The sequence below is a fragment of the Oculina patagonica genome, chromosome 12 (assembly GCF_052425735.1).
Source record: "Oculina patagonica isolate OP01 chromosome 12, crgOcupat, whole genome shotgun sequence".
In the NCBI taxonomy this organism is placed as follows: Eukaryota; Metazoa; Cnidaria; class Anthozoa; order Scleractinia; family Oculinidae; genus Oculina; species Oculina patagonica.
The window spans coordinates 27,521,268-27,538,244 of NC_135769.1; the positions used below are offsets into that span (position 1 = coordinate 27,521,268).

The 16,977-nt window shown below is 38.7% G+C and overlaps 1 long non-coding RNA gene across 1 annotated transcript; it reads right to left on the minus strand.

The window, feature by feature from the left end:
* Nucleotides 1-8,724: 8,724 nt before the first annotated feature.
* LOC144632862 (uncharacterized) lies at nucleotides 8,725-13,517 on the minus strand. The gene is made up of 4 exons (XR_013566958.1): nucleotides 13,433-13,517; nucleotides 9,631-9,713; nucleotides 9,340-9,479; nucleotides 8,725-8,893 (listed from the first exon to the last, which is right to left on the minus strand). It is a non-coding gene; the product is annotated as an uncharacterized LOC144632862 (long non-coding RNA).
* Nucleotides 13,518-16,977: the final 3,460 nt, after the last annotated feature.

Here is a 16,977-nt window from a genome sequence, read left to right on the forward strand (position 1 = left end):
CGGTTAGGACCGTTACTGGTCTATAGTTGACTTTGTCCAGACGATCCTCTTTCTTGTAGACCGGGATCCACTCTCCCTTTTTCCAAGCGTTTGGCCAATGGTTATCCTCTATTGCCTGATTGAAAATGGTGGTCAGAGGTGTTGCCAGTTGTTCAGCTGCTATTTTCAGTACTCTTGGTGGTAACATATCGTACCCTGCTGCTTTATTAGGATTAATTCTTTTAAGTGCTGCGAGGACTTCTTGTCGTGTTAATTTTCTGAGCTTGAATGTGTTGGGGGGTGTGCTTTGCGTTAATGGCTAGTACGCTTCGGTGAAGTTCACAATCGTTCTCAGTTATGTTACACGCATATGGTCCTCCAATGTGATCAGCTATAGAACAAAAGTAGTTTGTGAATTCTTGTGCTACAAGACCCTGATCTTGCTGTAACACTCCTCGGATATTAAGGGAAATTGCACTGTTATCCTTTGTCTTTGTATTCAGAAATGGGGTAAAGGTGTTGTAGAACTTCCTGGGATTGTTGTTCATATCTGTGGAAATTGCGTTCCAATATTCCTTTATCGCCCTCCGTCTTAGTCGTGTCGCTCTATTACGCCATGTTTTAAATACAGCGAATGTTGCAAATTGTCACAAAGTGTTTCGCTGTATATAACAGTCATACAGGGAATTATATTCCAAACATCATTTCCAGAAATGCTGCTCAATTGCTCATTAATTTTTCGTCTATAATGAAGTGTTAAGTTCTTATAACTTTCGTGTCTGCAATTTATATTGCGATGACGATTTTGTTCTTCTTTTCCTTGGAGTTTTGTTGCCGGATCATCATCCTGCTAGTAAAACTACAACGACAAACCAACGAGGAACGCCAAATCTTCACGCAGTGTAAGAACTTTAAAACCGTGTTCCATGACCGGTGGTTAAAATATTGGGCAAATATCTTCAACTGTTTGTTTTGTTTTGTTTTGTTTTGTTTTTATCTCATTGTTTTCTGTTTAAATCTCTTCTCCTTCATGTTCTTTTTAATCTTGTCATATTAAAAAGAACCAGTACCGTGTCTTTTTAGCTCATTCTCCAGAATGAGTAATAGAGTGATACAGATGTTGACGGAAGTCTGCGTGTACAAAAATTGTGTGGACGGAAGTGATACAGATGTTGACGGAAGTGTGCGTGTACAAAAATTGTGTGGACGGAAGTGATACAGATGTTGACGGAAGTGTGCGTGTACAAAAACTGTGTGGACGGAAGTGATACAGATGTTGGCGGAAGTGTGCGTGTACAAAAATTGTGTGGACGGAAGTGATACAGATGTTGACGGAAGTGTGCGTGTACAAAAATTGTGTGGACGGAAGTGATACAGATGTTGACGGAAGTCTGCGTGTACAAAAAATGTGTGGACGGAAGTTGTAGAACGGAAGTAATTTTGTATGCTACCCCTGCCCCCTTAGTAACGCCAAAAATAACTTCAGTGAAGCTCAGATGCAAATGTGAAAAGAAATGAAATCATTGTATAGTGTAATAAATAAATTAACATCAAATCACATTTCGGAACTTTTAAAAAGGGAAACGTGTATCACAAAGTCGAAATGTTGACAACCTGGGGGTTTATTGTTTCGTTTCCTCAGAAACGATACGGTATTATTTTGGCTTCGATGTGAACTATTTACACAGTGGGAGCTACTATCCAATCAGAAGAACGCTCGTGACCACAAAGTAAATACGTTTGACCGAAGGCAATTAATTTCGTAAAAACATGTTCTTCAAATATCGGAAAGATATTCCTCAGCATGATCAAAAAATATTGAGATTCGTTGCAAACAGAAATATCTGACGACTGCAATGGTTTTAAGTTTGATTAAAGCGATGTGTTGTAAGAAAACTAGAGAAAGCTCTCGTAGCGTTTAATTGTTAAGTAAACATTCTAGCGATTTTCTGAAACGGAAGTAAATTTCCACCAATCAGTGTTTGCAAGCGCAAACAAAAACGGGATGACTTGTCGTGTTTGCTCGCACGGGGGGCTGCTATCCAATCACAAGAACGGTCGTAACCACAAAGTAAATACGTATGACCGATGGCAATTAATTTCGTAAAAACATGTTCTTCAAATATCGGAAATATATTCCTCAGCATGACCAAAAATATTGAGATTCGTTGCAAACAGAAATATCTAACGACTGCAATTGTTTTAAGTTTGATTAAAGCGATCTGTATTGCAAGAAAACTAGAGAAAGCTCTCGTAGCGTTTATTATATTATTCTGAAACGGAAGTAAATTTCCACCAACCAGTGTTTGCAAGCGCAAAGAAAAACGGGATGACTTGGCGTATCTCGTGTTTGCTCGCACGGGAGAGCTTAAGTGTGCTTCAAAGAGAAGTGCATATTTGCAGGTGAGTTACAAAGTTAATTTCACTTCATGTAACAGAGGAATGTATGCATGTGGGAGATTGCCCTCTTCTATTTGTACAGGAAAATTCACGGCATCTTCGACGTCACAAACAGCGCGAATACACGCAAAATTGCGTGGGTTCTCGCGTGGATGAACCCGGAATTGCGTGATCAGTGTCACGTACGTCGCAAAAACATTCGAGTCTGCACGGAAAGTTGAGAACGAAAAAAAAGACAGTCAAGTTCTGTTCAAAGTTTAAATTTTGTATGGACAGTATCGTATAGCAAGGTGTACAACTGCCGTGTCGAACTAAATTCGTCTCCTTAGTTGATGTAACGCTCAACATTAACTACCGTTGCAACTGCTGGAGCAGATTTCTGAGATTAAATTCATGATATAAACATTATTTGGATTATTCAAAGCCATCGTGGTCTGATCGAAACTCCACAGTATCGCCAAAAATGCAAATCGTTCTTATCAGTGTTACCAATGCAAGGCTGTTACACTGACAACAGAAGCAACTTGGCTGTGTCTTGTTCTGTGGAGATAATTTTATATTTGCCGGGAGAGCGTGCAGCGCGGATCTAGCAAAATACAATCCTGGTATGACTATATATAAAACAATAACATAAAACTTTCTTTAAACTTGAATTTTGCTTAATTTAAAAATCTGTGTGTGGTAGCTGCCCTGGTTGTTTACAGTGTCTTTGTAAAGTGACAACAGGCATTTGATTTTGAAGAAAGGGCTTCGAAACAGTGTGCTTCTCTCTGTTCTTGTCGACCAGGCGGTTTTTGTTTGTCTTGAATTTGGCATTTATTCAGTTGATTTGAGCATGTGATCAACTCAGAAAAGTATATACCTCAAGCTTTTTGTCAAAAGGTAATAATTTCATCTACGATTAAGTGTTGTTTTGCATTTTATCAGAGATCAGTAGTCACAAAACACTTTATTTATAGAACTGATTTATTTTAGGATTGTTTGTTTCAAAAAATAAACCATTTAAATTAATTGCATTACTCTGATCTTGCATTTTACTCTTGTGGTTTGATGTTTCCCCACATTGATAGGAATATATTTAAATATTTTTCCATTCATGTAACATTCAAAGTTATGCTATCAGGTGCCATTTTTAAGCAAAAAAGTGTTCTGTAGAAATCAAAAAATCATTTTAATTTTCACTGGATGAGTAAAAACGATAAAGGCAAGCTCCCTTCACTTAACTTAATTTGGAGAGAAAGATACGCGCTATTTCTATAAAGAGAAATATTTATGTGTTACTTGAGCTCTGCCAAACTGTAGCAGGACGTAGTTTATGTCTCCTTAACATAAAATGGACAGTAGGTGTTAAATGGGAATTTAAGTTACTACTGAATATGAAGTTCTTTTTATTCTTCACTCGTGCATAAATTCAACATACACTAGGATCTTCTCCAAATTAAACCCATCTCTCCTTAAACATTACGCTATTCTCACCCTTCCGCAATCTGGAAACGAAACACTATTTCTTTTTGAAATAGCTGCTTGTTTATCATGTGCTGACACACGTAATCAAGGTTCATTTTAACGTGCGCTGTTACACGCAATGAAGTTCCGCCAGGCAGCCGGAAGTAAATTTAATACGCTACCCTTCTCCTATTGTTGAGATTCTACATCTACATTTAATTTGGTCGGTAAAAATCTAGAGATATCACGCCAAGATTTCTTCATGGAACTTATTTTTAACTTTTACTATGGAGTTACGCTTGCCATATGACTCGTCTAAATAAACGTTTATAAAGCTCACTGATAAAAACACGACATCCGAGCAGCACGTTTTTGTTTTCTGTCACGTCATCTCATTTCCCGTGACTCACGTCATCCGTTTCAGTACACGACGTGTTCGTGTGCATCTTTCTCTCAAATTTCATTCGCTGCTCAATCCATGAACAATGATTGTCACTGCCCGGTAGATGCGTGCTGACAGAAAGGTTATTCAAAACGCAATTCAGTAATTTAAAACGGTAACAAATATTCATTTCATTTCTTTTCACATGTGTATCTGAACTTCCTGGAAGATGTGAACTATTTACACACTATCCAACCAGAAGAAAGCTCGTAACCACAATGTCCACACGTTTTAGCAGTAAAAACATGTTCTTCAAATATCGAAATTATATTTGTCAAGAAGACGAAAAGCTTTGCAGTTTAATTACACAATAGAAATACCAAACGACTGCGATCCTTCTAAGATCGATTAAAACGATGTATTGGTGAAAAATATTGTGAACAGTGTGAAAGCCCTTTCCGTGTTTAATTGTTATGTAAATATTCTAGCTTTTCTGTCTATGTTGTTGTTGACTTTGTACATTTTCCATCAATAATAGCGCTAAGAAGAGCAAACAAGACAGGATGTCTTCGGATGTCTCGTGTTTGCTGGCACGGAAGGCTAAAGGAATGTGTATGCATGCAAAAAACTCGACTGTTTCGCAATTCCTCCCCGCGTAATACTGATTCTCGACCTAGGATCTTCTCTTCTTATCATTTATAGCTTTATTATGCTTATCGTACCGCGATCCGGAAACGAAATACTATTTCTTTTTTAAATAACTGCTTGTGGACTTTTACGTAGCGGGGAATGGGGCCATGTAAAATTACTTCCGGCTGCCTCAATGGACTTGATCGCTTGTGTCAGCGCGTGTTAAAATACGTGAAAATACGTTTAGGGTCCCTAAGGTCTAAACAGCTCGGCAACTTGATTCACGTTGCACCATTTTTAGAAGTTGTGAAATTGTGATTTCATTTCTTTTCACATGCGTATCTCATTTTGACTTTACAGGGGACTGTACTTGACTTAAGTGGACTGTACCAGTACATTTTCATTACCCACCACTACTCCCAAACCCTACTCCCCCCCCCCCCCCCGAAAAAGGCAGAAGAATGAGCTGGCTCTAAGTGCCCTTTGATTTTTATTTATTAACTTTTGAGGCTTCGCTTTGCAAGTGAAACAATAAGGCTAAAAGCTTAAATATGTTTTTATTAATTAACTAAACATTTTGCTGACATGAGTATTTTTTTTTCTCAATTGATCAAGACTCTAGCAAGTAGAAATCCTTGGCTGTGTGACACTTGTACTTAAAAGCATAAATAACTTAACATAACAATAAAGTTCTCGTGTTCGAGTATAAAGTGCCAATTTAAAAAAATAGCATTCCATTCCTTTCGGGCTTTTTAATAGCGCGACGTCTTATTTCGTCTTATTTCACACCACCGACGTAGCAGCCGGAAACTTTTCTATTCACGCACGCTCGAAGCCGCACCTGTGATCACATTCTCTTGACCTCGCCCTGCAGGATCTCAAATGCTTTATCGTTATTAAGGATGCTTTCACCTGAGAAACAACCGGCTCAGTGTATGGCATCTCTTGCCGCCACTTTTCTGCGATCTACATCGCTGAAACTGGCCGCACACTACGGCAACGCTTCGTTGAGCACCTCCGCAGCATCGAGCAATACAAATGGCCATTCTATTCAAGATGCACAAGTCCATGGCATCATGGTCTGCGATGGAACAAACAACGAAAACGTCAGCTAGAATTGCACTTTCTGACACTGCAGTAGGTTTTTGATGCAATTTCCATATAAAAATGTACAACATTTTACTTGGCGCATGCGCATAAGATTTATTTTTTGCTGAACTGTTCCGATTTTTTTTCCTTGCTCCTTTCCTTTTCGTTTTTCTCTACTTTCTTATTCTCTCTATCTTTTACTCTGTGCACCCCTTCTACTGGCGAAAGTTGATCTTAATCAATGGAAAACCCTGGATCGAAAGGAAACCATGATCAAGTACGGGTATATTGGTCTGTTTTAGCACCAATTTTACACCAAGAACTGATCATGTTTTTTTCGATTAGCTCTGTCAAAATGCAGTCAATAGTCGAGACAGACACTCCTGTGGAAAGATTTATCCACTATTGTCCAAACTCTATAAGTTGCACGTCACAAAAATCTGCTGACGTGTAAATTGGTGACGTCATAAGTGGTTGAATGGCCTTTCCTCCAAATCCCGGAATAATCGGGACTTAGGGTTAAAATGACTTGTGGCCTCGAAAAATTTCCGGAGCTTTCGAGAAACAGGCCCCTGGACACGTTTCTCGAGTGAAATTAACTTTTACGTAAATACCATAACTACGTCACTGCAAGTACCAGAGCAGTCGATAATGAATTCCGGTCTCCGAGACCAGACTGAGCCTGCAGCTTTCATCTCGTGGTTGCTAAGCAACTGATAGCGCCATTGATAAATATCCGCGGAGTACTCCAGCTCAAAGGCTCGCGCTATTTTTTTAATAAATAATAAAAGCATGAAACTTTACCAATGCTTCAATGAAGATTTGATAAAAAGCGACCCTTGTTCTATATTCCCTAGCCTGAATTTCAGACGTACTTCCTCTTCCCAAGCCAGTTGCGAAATTTTGTTTTAATTGGCGAACGTTAACTGTCCAGTAGCACGATTTGAAACCTGTCCTAAATGATAATGTTGGCAGCATCTGTTTTCCGTGATCTGTCATTCTGTTGAAGCATGTTGAAGCTTACGAAGCGTCAAGCAAAACGGTTTAATTTTTTTTCCAACAATGCTTTTCTTCTTAATGTTTATCACCGCAGTTTGCGTGTTATTTTTTGTAAAGTTAGGTTTTATCAATATCAACGGGATGCCATTCTCGTTGCCCGATGATTTCCATTTCATAAAACTATGCAGTAAACAATAAAACTATGTTCCTGATGTCACTCACATGCCAGGGTCTCAAAGGGGTTTAGGGCTCCAGGGCTCTGGGCTAAAAAATGCAGGGCTCAAGGGCTCCAAGACAAAAATTTCAGGGCTCCAGGGCTCCATATCATCTGCATTCGTGCTCCGGGCTCCACTATGGTCTACAATCTTTAGATATAAAAATTATTTTGCAACGCTAAATCAAGTCCGCAAATAAAACGTCCGCAATTTCGACCAGTTTTTTAAAACCCAAGAAGACGGTTATCATGTCTCCAACTATTTAAAAGTGGATTGAATATTTAACTTGAATATCACTAAGGTCAATAATAACAAAGTTTAACAAAATGCAGTCATAAAACAAGAAAAATGCAATATGGGATCGCAAATGATCAAATTTCTAAACGCTGGACTTTGGGCTCCGCGAAAAATTTCTTTGGGCTCCGTGCTCCACAGCCAAAAAAAGATCAGGGCTCCAGTCAGTAAAATGATCGGGCTCCGGGCTCCAGGTTTAGGGCTCCGGGGCTCCAGGAACCCCCCCTTTGAGACCCTGACATGCATGTTGGATTCTAACACATGTCGAATTCTGACAGTATTTACTGTAGTTTTCTGTTCAAGAAATTTTATAAAAAGCCCTATACCTCATTTCAGCTTTACATCAACTTTGGCTGTGTTGCCCCTTATCAATTTTACTGTAACAGTTTTTCTCCCAAGTTTTGTAGTAAATAATAAAGATGGTAATTTTTTTTTTTTTTTTTTAAGCTCGGTAATAAATAATAAAGATAAGATGTTCTACATGACACGAGCATGGGACAAAGAAAAATTCTGAGTCCCCGACGGGAATCGAACCCATGGCCTCCCAGATACCGGTTGGGCGCTCTAACCAACTGAGCTACGAGAGACTCGTTGTGGGGGAGCTGGGCCATTTTACTAGGTTTATATGTGACACACGTCCTGCATACTGCTTTTTGCAAACAGTTTTTCTCCCGACTGGTTACCAGCGTTGCTAACCGGACATTCTTTCAAGCGTAAATCATCTTTACCTCCGGAAGGGGGGGATAATCCCTACAGTGGACTATACGGGTAGCCATCGCCTGAAAGGGGGTACCTTTTAAGGTTGTAATTATATAAAACGTTAGGGATTTCACGAGTTGAAGTATACAAAAGGGTAGGGAAAACTTCCATTTATTTATGTAAAAAACCTTTCAAAATGTCTCGAACAGACGCACCTTATGGCTGACTCATCTAAGTATTTTAAGGGGTTATTCAAGTGAAAAATGAAGAAAATGGACGCAGATTTTCTATAAAGGCTGGTTCTCATATGATCGCCCCTATCGTCTCTATCGCTTCTGTCGTTTGCAAAGTCTGAAGTGATTGGAGCAAGCAAACTTTTTGAAGCGACAGAAGCGACAGAGACGATCGGGACGATAGGTATGTGAAAGGGGTACCATTTTCTAGGGAAGGTATACAGAAGGGTTACTTTTTTCCGAAAAGTGGTATATAAAAGTTTAATCCGGAGATTTCAGTGGAATCCTTTTGATTTATCTTTCTTCCTTCATTCTTGTTTTCATCTTAAGTATTAATAAAACGATTGAGACAAAAAGAAACTTTTTTCAATGATCCAGCCTTTATTTGTCCTAGTCTTACATTATGTTTTACCGTGTTTCTCCTTAAGAATACCCAACTTTACTCAATTATTCCAGCATTTACTTTATCAGTTTATCATTTTGTAACTAATTTAAGGCCATCATTTCATCATTGCCACCATCTGACTCTGCAAAAGAGAAAAATAACTGATTATTACCCAGGGTTATATACCACTTATTTGTCACTTGTATAGTTAGCCTGGATCCTCTTTCAGAATATTGTTACAACGAAGCTTTGCTGTGGAGCTGTTAAACTTATTTTGACATCTGGGCGACAACAGCAAGGGCAGAAGTGGTTCGAATCATGGTTTTTAAAATTACAAACAGTTTATGTGGATGATACGTTGATATCGATTTATTCATGCGTCCATAAATGCTCATACATCGTTTCTTCCACAGCGAGAATAGTATGGTGAGTAAGGTTCTCCTGCTCCACTGATGTATGAGAAGGCGTGTTTTCTGCAGTTATGTATTGATGAGAGTTAAAAAAGACTTCCGCAGGGAAAAAGTATGTTGAAGATTTTGTGAACAGGTATCAATATAATGCATATGATGTTTCAAGAATTTTACTTACCCTGATGATAGCATCAACATCAGTGGGTTAGTTGAAGTAACAGCAGCATTTCTGGAACCCTGGGCAGTAAAAGTGGTCAGAGCAGTCATTACATTCGACATCTTGATCGGAACATCTCCCAAAATTCGGCTCACAAGCCTCTGCAACCAAGAAAAGATTGTTCTCTTTTTAATCATAAAAAGTCATTCTCCAAACACAACCTGGCAAATATTTGACTTTCATTCGCGAGTCCACAAGTAAGGTTAAAAATAAAATTCTAACAGCGTACGGTCGTGATGAAAACACACTCACCCGGCTGGGAATGAACTTGCATGGTAAGACTCCCCAAAATAATCAGTAACAGGCACAAATGAAACTTGGAGTCCATAATCTTCCTGTAAAAGAAAACAGTCACAATCTTATTGAATTATGAAAATGGAGAGATTAAAATGATCATGATTTCACTTTTCAAAGCTCATTTCAGTCGGGTTTAGTTCAAGGGCTTTGTTTGATTTAAGTATAATATTTCCTTGTGAAACACGGCCATATAATGATACCTGAAATGAAACGAAGATTTAGCTGGTAAGCTGTACTGTTAATATTTATCATAAGTACAAAGGTAAAATAATTGTTCATTTAATAAAATTTTCGTTCAAATGTTGGACTTGAATGAAGAACCTTCTTCTGATATATGAAAGTCTTCTATCAAAGCCTTGAAGGGGATCGAGAAATTGGATCGGACTATAGTCAGATATAAAAACTCATTTGGATCGCCTTATGCTAGACGCAAAAAAGTATACCCGCTGTATAGTTAGCGGATTATCAAAACCTTCAATAGATACCGGTTTTTTCATTTTTTTTTTTAAAAAAACACACCCCTCCAGTGTAATTGAAAATGGCTTTAGAGTTGTTGTAATTTCAACACTAGTACCCTTGCATACTGCCGATCTACAGTAACTGATTAAAATTTTTTCAGAGAGAGAAAAATCGGCCAACTCCAAGCTAAGAAAACAGGTCGAGTTACTCTTTAACTTAATTGCGAAGCGGCACTTAAGAAAACGCCCAAAACGAACTCCTCGCTTTGTTACATTAGAAATAAAGGTGCAACTTTGTTAAACAGGTTTGGTATTCCTACCTTTTTTTCTGGGAACTTGTGAAGGATCACTCGCCCCATGTAAGGGAATCCAAGAGAGTCTTGGATTCCGGATTCCGCATCGTGGATTCCGGATTCCAGTGACTGGATTCCGGATTCAATGCCTGAGGATTCCGGATTCCAAAAGGTGCGAGATTACGGATTCCACACCTTTTAAATCTGTTTTTTAGTGGTACCTCAACAGCAGATTACGCTATTTTTATAGCATATTCAGCTGTTAAGATGCGATGTCGTCTATTTTCTTCCTTTTTTTAGTATATTAAATTTAAATATACGTAAAAATGTAGAGCGTAAAGCGAGAAAAATCCCGTAAATACTGTTTCACAGTTCGATACGCTAACTTAGCTCGCAGTCCCGCGCATCAAGAATTTGAGTGAAGAAGCGTGGGGCATGCTCTCAGATACCGGAAAATGCATTTACAATTAGAAGAAAATAAACGTTCAGCGCTTAAAATATTGCTGTAAAAATGATATATTGCTTAAAGAGGAGATGAATCGGGGTACGCAAATCCGCCGATCCGTGCCGTTTTTGGACCAAATCCGTCCATTCGCCACTGTTCTCGTTCAAGTCCAAATCCACATTACATGAAAACTTTGTGTGGTATAGATTCGCTGCAACGGAATTTAGATGTTGCTTCTTATGCCAACTGTTTCAGAAGGTTCGTTTCACTGCTTGTCAGTTGCGACAATTACGCCAACATACCGACGAAAACCGACCAAAGTGATCCGGACTTCGTTAAATATCTGTTGCAGGTCAAATTGGTTTTCAGGTTAAATCTGTTTTTAGTCGATTTCATCCAAAGCATTAAAATCTGTTTAATCGCTACTCTGAGTTTCATGCCTCATGCGAGGCAATCATCAGGGGACTGCCAGAAAAAACGGTTACATTGAAAGAAATTTGAAAATACAGAACAATACAATACATTGTGTGTCACATGTCACGTCACGCGGAAACTTTATCACTAGTTACATGATAACGTTTTCCAGCAAGAATTTCCTAGCATGTCTGCAACACGATACGGGCTCGTTTCCGGTTTACATAAAATGAAAAATTTCTCCCACAAACACAAATTACATCGCTTGGTAATATTCGAATAAGACCTAGGCTGTTTAACTTTGCACCACTTGATGTCATGCTTAGTGTTCTGATCTTTCAAACTCCATATATACTTGCAAAAAAACAAATTTGGGACTTAAACTGATCTTACCTGATTTTTCTCCGGCAATGATACAGCGTACTATCTTGAGGACGGTTCTTTAAATCAAGTGATGATGGGGAATTGAATATGCTAAAATGTGATGTTTCTAATACTTTGTTATGTCATCTCGAATAAGGTTATTGGTTGCCTAAGGGGATCGGGTAGACCCTGTCCCAAGGTCTCACATGAATGGCTCGTTCCTTTCGAGAGAACAATGCCCCTTGTCCAAGAAATTAACAACAGGAACTCCTACCTACAGTAGAGGACCAGTAGAATACAGTCAACTCTCTCTGAGACGGACACCGTCGGGACCGGCCCCAACTGTCCGTCTTAGAGAGGTGTCCGCCTTATAGAGAGTCGAGGCAACGTGACACCAGAAATTTTGAGAAGATAAAGCTAAACGGCTATGCACAACGAATACACGTTTGTTTTGAGTCGCTTACTTTAGCAAAACCTATAAAGTGGAACAAAAATAATATCAGAAATTCGACTTGTTTGTTTATTACAAACGGTAATACTGTAAGTAGAAAACTACCTCTTTGGTGCCATATACTTAAGCAGGAAGAAATACGTTATAGCGGATTGGTTTTGGTAAGTTTGGTATTCTAAAGGCGCTGACCTACTATGCTATATGCTGATACCAAGTTTCGAAGTATTATTCACTAAAAAAATAACTTTTTATGCGTGTCCGCTGGCGGTTTCAAAGTGTCCGTTGTCCGTCTTAGAAAGGTGACTGTCCGTCTTATAGGGAGTTTGGTTGCAGTAAAATGACTGAAAAACGGCAGGGACCATCACCAGGTGTCCGTCTTATGGAGGTGTCCGTCTTATAGAGGTGTCCGTTAAGAGAGAGTTGACTGTAAAGCATTCCGGAATCATGTAAACAGGCCCATAGACTCCTTTCAATTCTGTGCGTTTTCTGTTGCTTTTAAGAAAGAAAATTACACTAAAAGACATTATTTTTTGTATTCATATTGCCAAGTTTAAAAATTCATTTAGTTTTCGACCATGACAACGGCGGTTGTCTTACAAGAATTCAAAATTAACGTGGCCGCTTGATCATAAATTTTATGTATATATCATAAAGTTTATAAAATAGAAATAGATGAATGTTTCCTTTCTCTTCTCTTCTTTTTATATGTCAGTGTTATCATTATACGATTCTGGCAACGCGAGACATGTTTGATTATTATACCGGGCATTCTCTCTTGAGCGAACAAATTACACGGGTATAAGAGTAATTGTGATTCCCAGATTAGAGACCTCCTGAAGAAAATAACAACCCAACTGGCTTTAAAAAAAAAGCGAGCTACAGACTGACGTAGCTTTACTTTCGCATCTGTGAAGGTGGCGTCTGAAGGAGAGCGTTCAAAATTTCACTCCCGCAATTTCCAGTATCAATTAATAGCAACTGTGAAAAAAAAATACACTACTGCCAAATTCTAATTCGATCGAGAAAACACGGCCCCACAAGCTTCTCTGAGCTTTAAAAAGACAGCCGTGTTTAAGTAAAGGTAAGGTAGGGTGATGTTAGAAAAATTCTGTTACACTATCAACGATCTAGAGTAAAACTACAAACGATGAAAGCTGATTTAATTAAAAACAACGACACCTAATAACTACGTTTTAAAATAAAAATTGCGCATCGGTTTTCGCATTTTCCACGATTCGCGTTATTAACGGTTGGGTCAGCCTTGATATGTCACGTTAAGTCTGTGCAAAGAAACAAATTTGAAAACTAACTTTGGGACTTCAACTGATCTTACCTGATTATTCTCCGGCAATGATACAGCGTACAGGGTACTATCTTGAGGACGGTTATTTAATTCAAGTGATGGTGGGGAATATGCTTAAATGTGATGTTTCTAATACTTTGCTATGACATCTCGAATAACGTTATCGGTTGCCTAAGGGGATCGGGTAGACCCTGTCCCAAGGTCTCACATGAATGGCTCGTTCCTTTCGAGAGAACAATGCCCCTTGTCCAAGAAATTAACAACATGAACTTTTACCTACAGTAGAGGACCAGTAGAATAAAGCATTCGGGAATCATGTAAACAGGCCCATAGACTCCTTTCAATTCTGTGCGTTTTCTGTTGCTTTTAAGAAAGAAAATTACACTACAAACAGCGAATGTTGCAAATTGTCACAAAGTGTTTCGCTGTATATAACAGTCATACAGGGAATTATATTCCAAACATCATTTCCAGAAATGCTGCTCAATTGCTCATTAATTTTTCGTCTATAATGAAGTGTTAAGTTCTTGTAACTTTCGTGTCTGCAAATTATATTGCGATGACGATTTTGTTCTTCTTTTCCTTGGAGTTTTGTTGCCGGATCATCATCCTGCTAGTAAAACTACAACGACAAACCAACGAGGAACGCCAAATCTTCACGCAGTGTAAGAACTTTAAAACCGTGTTCCAGGACCGGTGGTTAAAATATTGGGCAAATATCTTCAACTGTTTGTTTTGTTTTGTTTTGTTTTGTTTTTATCCCATTGTTTTCTGTTTTAATCTCTTCTCCTTCATGTTTTTTTTTTAATCTTGTCATATTAAAAAGAACCAGTACCGTGTCTTTTTTTTTTACTTATTAACTTTTGAGGCTTCGCTTTGCAAGTGAAACAATAAGGCTAAAAGCTTAAATATGTTTTTATTAATTAACTAAACATTTTGCTGACATGAGTATTTACATTCCAAAATAATGCCTAAATGAAGATGTCAGTGTTATTGCACATATACAGCAGAACTTCGAACACACAAAAATCCTTCACCTTCAAGCAGTGTTGTTACTTTCCAGGCTTTTGGTTAGCTTGGGAGCAGAACTGGCGAGCAAAAACTCAGGGGAGGGGTGAGGTGTTTTTGGCGCTGCACCCCAATTAACTGAACGGCTGGAATAGGCTAGTGGTTCCGGCGAGTACAAACCGGGGAACGCGCAAACCTGGGTACGAAGCACAAGTGAATTAACAGTTATAATTTATTGGACGAGGTTGAGCAAAATATCGTGATTTTTCAGTGGCGAGCCAATCTCGAGCCCAGAGTGTCTCCCGGCTCCGCGGTCCGTCAGCGGTTGGTCAGCAGTAGGGTCGCCGGTAGACACTCTGGGAAACTGAAATGTATTTCTCTTTCTCTATTGGCCCTCGCAGAACAATAGAAATCAACACGAAAGTCTAATAATCTTCCCCGGAAGTAAACCAAACCGGAAACCCTGGAAAAACATTTTTTTGTTTTCCATGGTCAAATGTTCAGAAGCATCAGCTTTATTTTGTAAAAACACCTAAGAAATCGTGATATGGTGCTACATAAATGAAGTATTTTCTAATTCTACCCTTCTCTTTGAACGTAAAAGATACCATGAATAAAAAAAACGGACTTCCTTTAAGCATCGATACTGAACCGATATTTAAAACAACAAACGACGGCGTCACCAAGGACAAGGTCGATTGAAAGCTCAATTTATAGTTGAATTACAAATCTCGCTAGAACTGCTGTTTTCATTCAAATCTCCGTTCCAGTTGAAAAACTGAATATGGCAGACAGTGCACGATTCAAAATAATAACTAATGACGCAGAATTTGAAGAAAAGCAATACGCATTACGCGTTGTTGTTTTGCTAAAGAAAAATAATTGATCAAAAATTATAACACACGTATGCACGTGCTGAGTCGCAAAAATGCTAATTACGCCTTTTCAATAGCGTTGACCTGTGTGCGTGTGGCCTTTAACGAATTTCTTAATATCACCGCCATTCGACGAGGAAAAAATTGTTTGCTCGAAAACATGCAACCTATCCTGAAAAGATGCGCTTTCAGCGAGAAGCCTTTCCAATATACAAAAGTCACCAAACAAAAATATGCGAAAGTCGCCATACATTTTTTTTTTTTATGAACAGAACAATAGCTTGTCCGTGCGTTGTGCATTATGTAAATTTCTTAGCCAACCTCTGCAAAACAACAACGGACACACGCACGCAGTCTTAACAGGCGGAATCCTGGAAGGCTAACAACACCTTTGATATGAAACAAATATAGCAGAATGCTCAAGAAAGAGACTAAAGGAAATCAAAACACCAGACGCTATTTTGTTAACTCTCTCTTTAGTTAACCGCAGGACGTTATTGTTACTTTTGTTGCTTCAAGAAAAACGCGTTCAGTCGATACTATGTTAGAAATACTGTAGTTCAACTTTCTCGATTTACTTCCGTTCTGGTAAATTTACTTCCGCTTAGAACTACGAGCATGCGCAATAAAAACCGGAAGACCAAGGTTCTTCCTGAAATCGACCTGAAATTGATCTGATCCATTCCAGTTTCCCAGAGTTCATCCCATACCGCTGACCGACTAGATGAACTCTGGGCTCGAGATTGGTGGCGAGCAGATCAATTATTTGCCGAAGCCGAAGGCTGAGCCAAATAATTGATCTGCGAGACACTGACAAATCATGATATTTTGCGAGAACTGAGTTCAATAAATGTTTTATCATTCGATCACTGACTATCAATTTGTTTCGCACAAAGTACCTTTGCCTTTGGGAACTGCACTTAATCTCTTGCTGAAACGAAAGCGTAACTTTGCCTTCAATAACACGAGCGGGTCTTCATCCAATTCTCTTTCTTTCAAATATTGCCGAAATACAATAAGAGGAAATTCCATTGCCTTCTTTGTAGTTTCGCTGTATTTTCGGGCCTAGTAGACAAATGCAAACGCTCTTCTTCATCTCTGGAAAACGAGCTGCCATTTTTCTCGGAAGTGGACTCAACTACGCATGACCAGAATATTATTTGTAGCAAAATCACTGGCAGACGCTAATGCGCACGAGCAGACCATTATTTGTAGGCAGTTATTTGCAGATCACGTGGTGGGCTCTCGGCCAATGAAAAGGAAGAAAAAATTGCATCGAATGATAAATTAAATTAACTAAACGCCTGGAGCAGGCTAGTAGATATGACGAACAAGAACCGGGGAACGCACAAACAAGGGGCCCATTTCTCGAAGGTCCCGTTAAGTTTTAACACCCGGAAAGCCATAGCAAAATTCCAAACCCTTATGATTACAGAGCTGTTTTATTCCGTGATATTTTTTATATGAACAAAAGTTCCCCTTATGCAAAGTTTCAGGCCAAAACACTTCTCCGTTTTTAAGACACAGATATTTAACCCTTAATATGTTGAAATCTCTCCAAAAAAGAATTTTTTTTAACCGTTAATCGATTTTCTTGGCTCTACGGTCCTAAATTTCTCTAAACTTTGCTAGAATTGCACTTTCTGACACTGCAGTAGGTTTTTGATGCAATTTCCATATAAAAATGTACAA